The sequence below is a fragment of the Accipiter gentilis genome, chromosome 19, assembly GCF_929443795.1.
Source record: "Accipiter gentilis chromosome 19, bAccGen1.1, whole genome shotgun sequence".
Classification (NCBI taxonomy): Eukaryota; Metazoa; Chordata; class Aves; order Accipitriformes; family Accipitridae; genus Astur; species Astur gentilis.
This window is the reverse complement of record NC_064898.1, coordinates 3,571,578-3,577,577: the sequence shown is the minus strand read 5'-3', so window position 1 is coordinate 3,577,577 and position 6,000 is coordinate 3,571,578.

Genomic DNA, 6,000 nt, shown 5'->3' with positions numbered 1-6,000 from the left:
CAGATCTGGGAAATCTATGTGCAGCTTTTTCCAAGGAATACGCGTGGCATAATCTTGTCACTCCATTCCAGACTGGAAAAACAATGTGTGAATTCTCCTGGAAGACAGGAACAGGCTTATGTTCAGGCATGGCCTTGCTGAGGCTTTGGGGCCTGCATTTTGTACCATATTTTGGAATCCACAAAGAGACAAATTCTAAAGCTATGTTGAAGTAAAGAAAAATTCAGAAGGAACTGGTCATTTCTGCTGTAAGGAGTGCTTTCAGGTAGGAAAATAGGAAATGTCATAAAGAACTGACCTCAGCTACCAAGACACAAGATACACAAAGGAGAATATTACTGTAGGTTGGTGGAATATTTCTAACACAAGTATTTTCAGAAATACAAAGGGCTACACTTTTTCATTCTACCCTTTTTCATGAGATTATCTAAAGATAATAAGGCTAGTCCTTAATATTAAAAATATTTTGCAACCAAGATTCTTGACTTCTTGGAGAATTCCTTTCTAATAGTAATACTATTGATTATTTAATCCTAAGGAAAAAAATATTTTCCATCAGAAATAATAATTTGCTTCCCTACACAAGCTAAATCATGAAAAGCCCAAGTTAAACATTTAGTGAGAATAAGAGTGTGCTGCACATGGACATTTGAAGGTAGTGTCTGGAGATCAAAGCTCTCAAGTGCTTCATGTTGTGTATCTAGTAATTGTCTCAGATGTATTTTATTTTGGGAATTCTCCCAGTACTTGTGTATCTAATTAAATAAGCCACATGTTACAACTGAGAATACCCTAATGTCATTTTTTTGGCCTCATTGAGGGTAATAAAATATACTTTCCCTGATGATATTACTACAGCTGCTACAGATCCCATATGGGAAGATACCGTACTTATTTGAGACAAAGCTACAAACAACAGAATCCTCAGGCTGCGGTAGATTGTAAAATAAGTTCCATCAGAAACGTCATCAGAAGAAGCTGATAGGGTAGGTAAAAGTAGTGTCCAAGGGCCTAACACTGTAATGGTGAAAATATTTATGAATAAGCATTAACAGATTGTGGTTTTTCTTTGTTTGCAGAGGAATCTCGATTTTATAACTTTGTTTTTTCAAATGTTTATAACTTTGCTTAGAACTCTAACATGTACCTCCACTATATGTCACACTTGCTGAAACATACAAAACTCATCTATGATTTTGCTGGAAGCTTCTCATAAAAGTGAAAATATGAGTCTAGTGTTTTGCATGGGTAGCAAATTACGAAAAATTACCTATTCTTGTGTTCCTTGACATTTATGCCATCACCTTCATATAAGTTGACGAAATGTTGGTTTTGACTGATGTAAGAGAAAAGTGAAAGGAAAATTTTCCATTTTCTATAATCAGATTTTGATTAGGTTTTCCAAGTGTCTTCTAAGTTCAAGTTTATGTGAACATTACAGATGGCATCACAATTTGTGATGTATAAGGGACGTGAATAAAGTTGTATGAAAAAATTAGTTTTGACGTTATGTAACTGGAATGTTTGAACTTGCAAATGAAGCATTTTCTCAGAGTAGTTTTTGCATTTGATTTCCTTAATTAAAAAGGGAAGATGGCAACTGTCCACGTTGGAGGATCATTCTGATTCCTACATGGTTTACTGGTGTAGCTGATGCTTTAGGTCCATGGCAGAGATCACTGGTACTTGTACTAAAGTAGTTGCACTAACAGACCGCTCTCTTCTTCATGGGCCCAATTTCAGGTGCTGTAATAAAAAATGCCTTAAGGTGTAATTTCAAATTACAACTAAACCACACTAAACTACTGTCAGAAAAGGTGCTTCTGCTGCTCTCTTCCCATACACGGGGATGCCTAGGTGCTGTCCTGCCACCTCTCTCCTAGTAGCTTTTGTTCTTGTTTGACCCTGGAGAGAGCTAGCGCTCCTGCATCGCTGGTGGGCCCAGGCCGGTCGGTGCCAGGGAAGCAGTGGGAACAAGTAGCTGAGGAGGGTGCAGGGGCCAGTGCCCCTCCTTTCAGCAGCATTCAGCCCTTGGATCAGTTTAACTGTCACCTCACCCTCAGCCTGGTGGTTACCAACTAACATGACCCTACCTGCCATGTTGCTCTACCCAAGCGCCTCCTTGCCCTTGTTACACTCCGGTGTTTGTTTCTATCCACTGTGACTGCCAGTCTTTTCCTCGCCTCTACTGTTTCTTTCCAATATGATCTTGCTTCTTGCCTGGTTCCCATTATTCCTTTATATTCCATAGTCCTGTATCACTTCCTACTGCAAATGCTGGGGATTTTTCCCCTTCCCTCCCTTTCCATTTGATTCAGGTTGTTTTCTTCCTCCTGGTTTTTATCATTTTCTTCTTTCCTGCAAAAGACTAATGTGCTGCCTTTATCTTCTGCAAGTCTGGAACACAGCCTCACAAGTGGCATCCATTTGCTGAGGGAAAACTGCCTTTTAACACAAAAGATAGGCAAATTTAAGATAGAGGGAATGATGGGACTCCATGTGTAATAACAAGAAAAAAAAAAAAATCAGGATAAATACCCAGCGGGCACCACTTGAGATTGACTTTTGCAATTAAGGGTTAATATGGAATGATAGCTCAATCATTTAGATCTTCTGCATTGATCTTGTTACCAGACTTGACATAGCAGAGTACTCTTTCTTCTTCTCATAACACTGTTCTAGTAACACTTTAATAAGACATGCATTTGAGTTCAAGAGGACAAGTTACATACCTATATTTACTCATGCCTCTTTCTAAAGGATAATCACCTTGGGTCTTAGTTTGTCTTGCTACTCTGTACTTCACTAAATCTTATTAGAAAAAGTGAGGCTTCAAGATGATTTAGGAAATACAGGAAATACTCTTACATAATTCTTTGAATTTAAATCAAACTACATCTAGAGAAAAACTCTTGTGAACATTAAGAGAACTGGTTTACTCAACCAAATAGGAATATTGTTTGTCAAATGGTTTTCTGAAATATTTATATGGCAAAGAGGTATACTGATATGTAAATGTCAGATCAAAGTTTCGGTCATAAAAATTTGGTAACCATTTTTTACTTACTAATTTCCACAAATAAAGTTGGTTTTTTTATTTTCAAATTTAAACTTGAGAAGTAACTTAGGAATTCTGTATTATAGTTTTGATAAAGTCCGATCTTTTTACCAAAAAATATCCCTACTGGCCTGCTGGTTATAGGAGATAGGAGTATTTTTTGATACAGGTAACAGATTCTAGTAAGCAATATTTAAGCCATGGAGAGATTAGTATTTCTTCTGACTGTGATGTAAGTAGTTTTTCATTTAAATATTGCTATTTGATTTTCTTCCAGTATAGGATGAACCCTTTTGAAGATAAAAATAGTGGGGAGAAAATAAAAGGAACACCTTATTAGTTTATTTTGGAGGTTCTTGAAATCTTTGATTTAATGTTTTTTGTCTGAAATCTGCATGATACATAGATGAGTTGTTTTTTGCTTTTTTTTGATAGTAAAGCACTAGTTCTGTAAGTTAGGTCTCAAGCACTATAGCAAAACAGAACTAAAAGAACTGTAATATTTAACCTTTGTTTTAAGGCAGAGTGCTTCAGAAAATATAGCAACTGCCGGCCTACAGCAAAGCTGAGCTGATAGGTTGTGAAATATTAGGGGAAAGCAGACCAAGAAAACACGATTCTGAACAATTTATGTGTTTCAAAGTAGAGCACAGGGAATTTCTGGGAAGCAACACTCAAGGTGAAGGTCCAGGCACTGCTTAGTCTGCAAGAATGTCTAAAGAGCAGCTCAGATTTATATAAAAATGGAGGAGACTGAGTATAATGCCTTTGGTAGGCTTAAATTCAGTGAGACATTAAAATAAGTAGCTTTAAGTAGAGGGCAGACAGTGGACTAGTAAAAGGAAAAAGTGTGAGTAGAAGGAAAAAAGCATCAGATAGAGCAGCTGAAAAATACCCAGCATTTTACACAGCAGAATATGTTTCAGTATTTAATGCTTCACACACTAATCACTGTTTAAGTGAGAGGAAAAGAGGTGATGAAATGCAGAAGTTTAGTGCAACATGCTTAGTTATGGCAATGTTAACATCCCCACTGTTTTGTAGATTACTTGTTCCTTTTAACTATGAAGTTGTTACCTGAAATTACTTTTATTTAGATACTTGAAGTTTAATAACTGAGATGCTCACCTTTCAGATACAACTTACAGTAAAAATTTCTTATTTTTCCCATTTTGTTACAAGCAACAGCATTGCTTAAGAATATTTAGGTTATGTACTCTCCCTCTCCCACCTCCTATCCTACATCTCAATTAAGGATGGAAAGCATTTAAATCAATTAAAGATAACTCAGAGGAGAAACTAAATTAATTCACCAACAAACTGAGCTGATCACCAGGGAAAGAAAGACTGCTGGTACAGACTCCCAAAATACTAATTCTCTACTGTCATACCCGTCAGGAAGGCATTAAGGGAAGAACAAATTATTATTTTTTTTTTCCTGATTACTGTGGCTTTTTAGATGCTGGCTGCTATAGGTTATAGTAGTGTTGAGTTGTAGGCATACACTGTGCAAGTAGCTGGAGTAGTCAGCAAGAAGATTCCGTGACATTGAGCAACAAAACAGCTGTTAAGCTACACTAGAATGAAAAAGCCCAACCAACCAACAACAAATGGGTATTAGAAGCCTTAAAGGTTTGTGTATTAATGCTCTCTAACTTACTCCTATCAGGCAGCAAGATGTTTAGATTTGTTTAGCTAAAGCATAAAAGATGCACTGGTTGGTCATGAAATAAAGCACCATCACTTCCTGACTGTGGTAAAGAGGCAGATTCTAGTTCAGAACATTAACAATCTAAATGATGTTTTTCACTCCTGTGGCTACTATAACATGAAACATTTTATTGGTCACTTCCCATACATGTCTCCAAAGCCACTGACCTCTTTAGGATCCTATCTGAAGAGAGGTCAGAGAGAAAGATACATTTACAGCTGAGTTGAAGTGGCACATTTTGGGAGGGGGTAATAGTGTTTGTTTTTAAAGAAAGACTTACTTAAGTAGGTCATTTAATCTTAGTAGTGTCCCACTGTAGCTGTGAACTATTTCATGAAGAGAGCAGATGAATGGGTGGAGTGAAAGGCTTCCCGCAGTCATCTCCCTGAAAAGTAACATAATTTGTAGTAATTTTTTTTTTGCGAAAAATTCTGTAGTACTTAATGACTCTTGTCTTTTTATTAGGAAGCAACCACAAGACAGACGCAGATAGGTATTTTTGGTGGAGTCAGACTTAGCCCTAAGATTAAAGCACTACTTATTAAACTTTAGAATTCAATTGCACATGTATTAAAGCTAGTAGCTTCTGGTCATCACTGTCTTATTCAGCTGTTTGGTTTTTGTTTACAAGGAGGCAGTGTTGGAAACAGCACTCACAGAGGTAGTAAGAGTCTAAAAATTCCGGTCATCTTAAGTCACTGTTTCCATGTGGCTTCCTTGCAAATTATTGGAGACACATGAGATACTAAAATTAGTTGTAAATTTACTCATGTTCATAAGAATGTCAGCCATTTAGTTGAAGAGCCAACACATAAATGAACTATTTTTTTCTTTCTCTGAGACAAATCACTACACCTGCAAGTCGAAGGTGTATATAGGTACTAACTCTCCCTCCTAGATGGCAAAAACCCTTTCAGTGTGAAGGGCTCAGTATATAAATGACATGTATTTCATTTGAATTGTTTTCCTAGTAAAATTTTTTTGATGCAATTGTTCAAGAGTCATAAGAGAAACAAACAGAAGGGAAAGGTGGTTATACCTGTGTGTGGTGGTGCACCTCCCTGGGCCACTCTGAGGTCTCAGGATAAGCCATGCAGTACCAATGACTCTAACTACACCACAAGGAACAGTGGTGTGGGAAGCCATTGACAGTAGTGGAGCAGAACATAGAATCAGTGCTAGGTGGATTTATCCTGTATCATAAAAGGGGTAACCTGTTTGGTCTTCCCCA